The sequence below is a fragment of the Eufriesea mexicana genome, unplaced genomic scaffold (genome assembly GCF_001483705.2).
Source record: "Eufriesea mexicana isolate 0111107269 unplaced genomic scaffold, ASM148370v2 scaffold5064, whole genome shotgun sequence".
NCBI classification, from domain to species: Eukaryota; Metazoa; Arthropoda; class Insecta; order Hymenoptera; family Apidae; genus Eufriesea; species Eufriesea mexicana.
The window spans coordinates 50208-59495 of record NW_016913009.1 but is presented as its reverse complement, the minus strand read 5'-3'; positions in this window follow the sequence as shown (position 1 = coordinate 59495).

The window sequence follows — 9288 nt, the reverse complement described above, 5'->3', positions numbered from 1 at the left end:
ACCCAGTCAAAATGACTGGTCCCAGAATTTTTCTTTTCGCAATCATCGAACACGTATACCTGCTTTAAGAATAAAATTGGTATCAACTCGTATTAACCCCTTGACAACGGCAGATTTTGATACGTAGCGGCCATACCATACGACAAGAATTGAGATACGATGCGCGCCATTTTTGTGAAAACCAGCGCCCTCCGTGTCAGAAAGCTGAACTACGCAGAGCGCCTATAGACCATACCATACGATAAGAATTGAGATACGATGCGCGCCATTTTTGTGAAAACCAGCGCCCTCCGTGTCAGAAAGCTAAACTACGCAGAGCGTCTATAGACGCCCTCCATGTCACAAACGTAAAATTTCTAAGCGCCTATAGGCGCTCTTTGCAAAATTTCTAAGCGCCCATAGGCGCCCTCAATGTCACAAACGCAAAATTTCTAAGCGCCCATAAGCGTCCTCCATGTCACAAACGCAAAATTTCTAAGCGCCCATAGGCGCCCTCCATGTCACAAACGTAAAATTTCTAAGAGCCCATGGGCGCCCTTTGCAAAATTTCTAAGCGCCCATAGGCGCCCACAGTAGTCAAGGGGTTAAGAAAGAACTGTAATCAATATATTCACTCGTATTCATCGTATCGCTGAAATTACTATAATCCATGCACGTTATAGTTAGGTACGCATTAAAGATCGCTAGTTCTAGTGTTAATCACACACACACACGTATCCATTGCAGATAAAACGATCGCGAAATAAATCTCTTTTAAGCAAAACATATTTGTCTCCTCGAGAACTACCCTTGGAGCCACCCTCGAAAACGCGAGCGCGAGTGGCACGACAAGCTTCGGTGGTGATACTGGCGAGGATTCGGATTTCGTTTAATAAGGATTCCAGGCGTGCGCTCGGTTAGACGATCAGCCGGGTCCCCGAGGTAATTAAAAGGAAGAAATCAGGATTTTTTAGGCAAGATTGCAGGACGCGGCAGGCGTCTGGGAGAACGTGATTCGGGAGACGTCGAAGAATTTGAAATCGGATTAAGCGAGAGTGATGGGACGGTCGATTTCGTAGCCGGCTGTTTCGAGGGCTTTTCATTTTTCGGCCCTCCGGGACAGGTCCGACGCGTATTTGCATTACAAATACACTTTTATTCGGGTTTCTTGCGTTTCATTAAATTCCTTTCTTCCTACCCCTCTTAGTTCCTCCAGTCCTTCCTATTCTTCTTCTTCTTCTTCGCGTTCTTCAGACATCTTCTCGACCCTGTTGCTTCTTCTTGTTAGTTTTATTATTATTTTTGATTATTTATCTTCGGAATTATTCTTCTCTTCTGTTTAATGCCTTTTTCGTATTTTCTATGTTAGGTTTACCCCTGTTGTTTCTTAATTTTTCTTTACCTATTTTTATTTGTCTTCTGTTCTCTCTAATGTCTTTTTCGTATTTTCTATGTTAGGTTTACCCCTGTTGCTTCTTAATTTTTCTTTATCTATTTTTATTTGTCTTCTGTTCTCTCTAATGACCTTTTCGTATTTTCTAGACCAATTTTACTCCTGTTGCTTCTTTTTGTTATTTTTATTATTATTTTTGATTATCTATCTTCGGAATTATTCTTCTCTTCTGTTTAATGCCTTTTTACGTATTCTTCATGTTAGGTTTATCCCTGTTGCTTCTTAATTGTTGTTGTTCTTCTTTTATTTATTCTTCTGTTCTCTCTAATGTCTTTTTTGTATTTTTGTAGACCAATTTTACTCCTGTTGGTTCTCCTTCTTGTTAGTTTTATTACGATTTCTGACTATTTATCTTCCTCATTATTCTTCTGATCTGTCCGATATCTTTTCTGTATTTTCTAGACCAATTCTACCCTCGTTGCTTTTTCTAAGTTTGTGTATTTTTATTTGTTGTCTGTCTTCTGTATTATTTTTCTGTTTCACTGTCTTTTTCGCATTTTTCACATCTCCTCCTATGACCATTGTTTCTTTTTAATTTCCTTGTTATTCTGTTATTCTTCTTTTTTTATCAGTCTTCCATCATATTCTACTGTTCTGTCTAATATCTTCGTATTTTCTAGATCAATTCTAGTGATCTTATTACTACTTCTTGATTTCGTTATTCTTCTCTTTTTTGTTTATTTATTTTTATTATTTTTAGTATATTTTATTTATTTTCTGTTTTATTCTTCTATTCTGTTTATTGTCCTCTTCGTCTCTCGCAGATCTCACCCTATCCCTGTTTCTTATTTTTGTTAGTCTTCTTATTCTTCTTCATCGATTTCTTCGTATCCTCCAGTTCTCTTCCTATCTTTGTTGTTTCTCTTTCTCCTTCTTCGTCCTTTTATTCTTCTTTATCGTTTTCTAGATATCTTTCAGTTCTCTTCCTATCTTTATTATTTTTCCTTCTTCTTTCATTTAGTTTTAGTCTTCTTCTTCTTAGTCTCCTTCGTAACTTGCAGTTTTCTTCACCTTGGAGTCCCTCTCATCCCTAGGACGCTCGTATCGACATCAGAAATGCGCTTGGTCTCCTCTCAAAGAGTTATATTAAAAATTTTAATCCCGTGCCGAGGGACTTTCCCTCTTTTACAAACTTCGGACGCAGGAGTCGTTTATCAGGAACGTGCGCGGAAACGAGTATCGGCGCTGTTAACGTAACTGCCGGAAAAACCGGTTCAAACATCGTATCCGACGTTTTTGGGGTTTGGTTTCATTGCAAGCAAACCAATTCATCGTCGTGCTAAATTAGATTACGTCTGCCAAACCTCGACACGGGCTTTGACATCGTGTAAAGGTAGTTTTACCTCGCCTCGCCGTATATCTTCACGCTGTAACTATTAAGCTGGTCAGAATCTATGAAACTATAATAATAGTTAATATTTAGAATTTGGATTTAATTTTGTAGTTGGTAGAAACGTACTGCTACTTTTGGCAAAATTATAACTTTTATATTAACTTTTATCGAGATAAAAATATTGTTATATATACTTTGTAGTAATTAATTTAATTTAATTATTACTGTCTATAGTTAGATTAATTACTAAAAAGTATATAATTTTTATATTAACTTTTGTCGAGATAAAAATATTGTTATATATACTTTTTAATAATTAATTTAATTTAATTATCACTGTCTATAGTTAGATTAATTATTAAAAAGTATAGTTAAATTAATTACTAGAAAGTATATAACTTTTATATTAACCTTTATCGAGATAAAAATATTGTTATATATATTTTCTAGTAATTAATTTAATTTAATTATTACTGTCAATAGTTAGATTAATTACTAAAAAGTATAGTTAAATTAATTACTAGAAAGTATATAACTTTTATATTAACTTTTATCGAGATAAAAATATTGTTATATATACTTTCTAAAAATTAATTTAATTTAATTATTACTGTGTATAGTTAGAGACCAACCATGTTGAGTGGATACAAAACAGACACCTGTGAATTGTTTGAATTTTAGGAATGGTTAAAGCTGCTCTGGATATTAATTAGTTCGTGGTAGAAGAGTGAAGATACACCATAATACTGAACACTCTAAATTCTGATTACCATAGCAATCTATAATTTATGAATAAATTAAATATTCTTCATAAGTGAATTTACAATGATGTTTTTTAAGTGTTTATTTCAGTATTTATTTATTGTTAGAAATTGATATTTTTATTATTGAAGGATCTCCAGGCGAAGATAGAAGATATTTGTAAACTTGAAGTCAGTTCGGTTCAGAACCGAAGTGGGGACAATAGTGATTCGACAGATTTTTGATGACCCATTTTTCAAAATTCTGCTTCCTTCGTTTCCACTGGAAATGTATTCTATTAAAAAGTTTCATTTCCTGTATCCTCGCCTAAAATTCCATTTCCTACCTTTGACGACTGCGTGCCGGAACACTGTCGAGTGTTTTAGACAGTCAAGCACAACGTCCTTTGATCTTTGTAACAGCCTATATTCACGATATATATTTGAGATAGTTGGCGACTTGGCAATGGTCTGCAGATGAATCGTACGTGTCCTGTAAGGAGTCAATTAATTCTTCTAACAGATTTCTAGTAGACTTTATATACCAATTAATACAAATAGATCCTTCTTTTGGAATATTCAGTTTTTCCAAGAAGCAATTCGATGCTGATCTTTAATATGATAAAATTTGCAATAGCCAGTGCTATAAATTTCTTTGAACTTCATTTACTCATTCTAGTAAATTATCAATCCTATAAACACATTTTTAAATATTATTTATTTATCTCTTATGGTGTCCTGTTTAAGAATCCTGAAAGATAATGAGATTGATAGTCTCTCTTGATCATCATTTTCCTTCTGAAACAACTGAGATTAAATTTTGATCATCCATATGAAAAGTAATCAAAGTAATCCTGCAAACTTCGTCAACAATCCTATAAATACATGTTTAAATACCCTATTTATCTCTTATGGTATCCTATTTAAGAATTCTGAAAAATAATTAGATTGACAGTTCTTTTCGATCATTATTTTCTTTTTTGAGTATCCAAGATTAAGTTTTGATCATTCATATGAAAAGTAATCAAAGTAATACTATAAACTTCTTCAACAATCACATAAACACATGTTTAAATACCCTATTTATCTCTTATGGTGTCCTATTTAAGAATCCTAAAAAGTAATTAGATTGATAGTTATTCCCCTTTATAAATGCCTGAGATTAGGTTTTGATTTTCCATACGAAAAGTAACCAAATCAATGATCCAAACCTCTTCAAACTTCCTCCATCCTATCATAGGAACATAAATCTCTACCAAACATGCCAATAAATCGTTAATCTTATAAACGTTTCGAATACTCTACTTATCTCTTTTAAGAATCCTCCAAAAATAATCAGACTGACAATCTTCCTTGATCATCATCCCCAAAATTTTAATCCTTCATATGAAAAGTAACCAAACCTTTATTTCAAACTTCTTCAAACTTAATAAATTTTCCTTGATCATCATCCTTCTTATTCAACATCTAAGACCAAATTTTGATTCTTTATACGAAAAACAACCTAACCTTCATTGCAAACTTCTTCAAACTTAATAAATCGTTAATCCCATAAACGCTTTAAATACCCTACTTATCTTTTTTAAGAATCCCTAAAAATAATCAGACTAACAATCTTCCTTGATCACCATTCTTCTTATTCAATATTGAAGACCAATTTTTAATTCTTCATACGAAAAGCAACCAAACCTTTATTGTAAACTTCTTCAAACTTAATAAATCCTTAATTCCATAAATACTTTAAATACTCTATTTAAATCTTTTAAGAATTCTCCCAAAATAATCAGACTGACAATCTTTCTTGATCATCATTCTCTTTATTCAACATCTAAGATCAATTTTTAATTCTTCATACGAAAAGCAACCAAACCTTTATTGCAAACTTCTTCAAACTTAATAAATCCTTAATTCCATAAATGCTTTAAATACTCTATTTAACTCTTTTAAGAATCCTCCAAAAATAATCAGACTGACAATCTTCCTTGATCATCATCCCCAAAATTTTAATCCTTCATATGAAAAGTAACCAAACCTTTATTTCAAACTTCTTCAAACTTAATAAATTTTCCTTGATCATTATCCTTCTTATTCAACATCTAAGACCAAATTTTGATTCTTTATACGAAAAACAACCTAACCTCCATTGCAAACTTCTTCAAACTTAATAAATCGTTAATCCCATAAACGCTTTAAATACCCTACTTATCTTTTTTAAGAATCCCTAAAAATAATCAGACTAACAATCTTCCTTGATCACCATTCTCCTTATTCAATATTGAAGACCAATTTTTAATTCTTCATACGAAAAGCAACCAAACCTTTATTGCAAACTTCTTCAAACTTAATAAATCCTTAATTCCATAAATGCTTTAAATACTCTATTTAACTCTTTTAAGAATCCTCCAAAAATAATCAGACTGACAATCTTCCTTGATCATCATCCCCAAAATTTTAATCCTTCATATGAAAAGTAACCAAACCTTTATTTCAAACTTCTTCAAACTTAATAAATTTTCCTTGATCACCATTCTCCTTATTCAATATTGAAGACCAATTTTTGATCCTTTATACGAAAAACAACCTAACCTTCATTGCAAACTTCTTCAAACTTAATAAATCGTTAATCCCATAAACGCTTTAAATACCCTACTTATCTTTTTTAAGAATTCCTAAAAATAATGAGACTAACAATCTTCCTTGATCACCATTCTTCTTATTCAATATTGAAGACCAATTTTTAATTTTTCATACGAAAAGCAACCAAACCTTTATTCCAAACTTCTTCAAACTTCACGCACCTTGTCACAGCAACCTAAATCTCCGCCAGACACTCTAGCAAATCGTGAATCCCAAACACCTTTAAACACCCTATTTATCTCCTCTAATACCCAACTTAAGAACCCAATAAATCATCAGATCGACGATCTTGCTCGATCATCCTACTGCCCCATACTACTCTCGCAACAGGATATCCATTCGTCGTAAATCTCGATTTCCGGGAAACTCGGCTGTAGTTGCGATCCATCGACGATAATCGTGCACGTGCCACGGAATCAGATGTTTCGCTGGTGCCCAATCGTCGATGGCCTTCATCCATGGGATCTGGGGCGACTGTGGATTTTCTCGTTACCCAGACGCTGATAGTTATATCCTGACAAAATTGAGATACGACTGGCTTCGCCCCTCGCGGGATCGAGAGGAGCAGCGTGGTGAATTATTGAGTTGGCGTGCGTGTCGGAGCAAGGTGCTAGCGACTGACCCCGGAGCCTCGGCCCGTTTTACCTAGGCCAGATGTATTTATGTGAGAAAATTATGGTCCCGGGCTCGTGGCCGGCACATGAGCCCCGGGGTTCCCGCACAGTTTATAGACGACCCTGCTTCGCCTGTTCGTGATCAACGTTCGATGATCGACGACTGGTCGCTGGAAATAGACAACGTTGATAACGCTAACGGAGTCGCTGCTTGAGGATACAGATGTATGGGCCTGGGTATTAGGCAACAGGCGGGTAATTCACGAGAGGACGGAGAGGTTATTAATATCAATCGTTGCGATACACGAGAGCCACGAATGTCTCGATGTGTATACAGGAAATTAGTTTGCTCCAGGAGATTGTCGTAAATTGGCATTCTTAAGTGGCCCCGGATCGCGTTTATCTTGGTCCTTTTCGCAATGATTTCGGCCAGCAGTGATGTGGGGGTAGGTGTATGGGACATTTAGGTTAGGTTTCGAATCTTCGTTGATTTATTTGGTATTACGGTTAGTGAAATATTTCAGGGGGTATTAAGACTAAGCCTGTGTTAGTCAAGGGCTTGGTATTAACCCTTTGCACTCGACGATTTTTTGGCTAAATAGGTATACGAGTTGAAAAATTTTCTATTACAAGACTGATAGTATTTTTCTAGCAGTAAGTAAGAAATCGTGTAATAATTAACAGGTAGAATCATTTAATTTCGATACCTCGTACACTGCTACATTACCTTAAATTTGATATATTAATTAATATCGGTCTTCCAAATTTTATGAAATGGTGACTGAAGCTCACCTCTCGAGTGCAAAGGGCTAAACGTTTTTGCAGTAATTGTTTGGTATCGAGAGATTTATCGTAAGAATCTTTAAAAATTATTTGAATTTATTAATGACTACTGAGGTGAATGCAAAATTTTATAAATTATGTTATAAATTCGCGAATTCCTTTGGAGTCGAGTCGAGTCGACAAATATTTCACGAAAACTTCGTTTTATACTTCAGTTTCTCACGATATATTTGAACAATGTATTACAAATTATAAATAAATATTTATTATTGCATTACATATTGCAAATAAATATGAACGAATGTAGTAGCTACGTCTGTCAGACATTATTCCAAATTATTGGGGTATTAATTCAATCTTCCAATTCTATTGCAATATTTTCTTTGTACAATAATATAGTCTATGTTGCCTCCTCTTACAACATTTCGTATCCATTTTATTGCTTCAAATAAGTACATATTATAAATAAATATGAACGAATGTAGTAGCTACGTCTGTCAGACATTATTCCAAATTATTGGGGTATTAATTCAATCTTTCAATTCTATTGCAATATTTTCTTTGTACAATAATATAGTCTTCGCTGCTTCCTCTTACAACATTTCGTATCCATTTTATTGCTTCAAATAAGTGCATATTATAAATAAATATGAACGAATGTAGTAGCTACGTCTGTCAGACATTATTCCAAATTATTGGGATATTAATTCAATCTTTCAATTCTATTGCAATATTTTCTTTGTACAATAATATAGTCTTCGCTGCTTCCTCTTACCACATTTCGTACCCATTTTATTGCTTCAAAAATGATTTCAAGTACACTTGGATTATCATCGAGCAAGATTCCCGAGATCCTTTGCAACAGTAATAACCCATAATTCTCAGAATATCGCCAGATTTTCTGATTTACGTCGACCTAATAAAACGTCAATAACGTCGCCTCTAAGGGTGGAGGAAAGGGTCTTTCGATTCCGCTTTCGCAAGGGTTTTCATCAAGGACAGACTGGTGTCACTGGGATATCGTGCTTTCGCAGCATGGATTTGGCTGTTTGGACAGTGTTTAGAGGAAATAACTGTAAGATATCCGAAGAGTCGCGGTTGCTTTGTCAAGAGAGGGGTTCCCTGGTGTCGAAATCCTGGCAACACCTATTCTACCTATGCCTCTGATCCAGAGCGTGAGCTTACCGTATGAATACATGCATTAAGGTGATTCTTGGGTCAGACGCTGGTCTACGTTCCCACTGAGACATCGTATCTGGATTTCCGGTGAGAGGTCCCAGTCCGACATTAAATTCGCTTTAGTGGAGGAAGCGTTAGCATTTTCTTTTCATAGAACTTGATTTTATACGGAATATCTCCGAAATTCCAGTTACGATTGCAGCTTCGGTATATCGTTATGTTTACTGTCATAAAGAGGCACGTTCACCTGACAAAAATTTCGAAAAATTTACCAAAATTTAGAAAATTATAAGATGCACAACTTGGAACAGGGTAAGCTTCATTTGAAATATATTTTAAAGGGAACTATAGTCGAGGACAGTATCGTGGACCTTTTCAGCTTGGTGTGCCAAAATTCGTGAAAAATTTGGTCACAAATATCCATAATTTTGCGTTATTTGTAGATCTATTAATGCTAAATATATATCACGACTGGTTGAAAGACCAGTAGATGGAAAAATGAAGACACAAGAATTTTGAAAGAAATGCAATAAGAAAAAATATTGAAAAATTTATATATATATATAAATT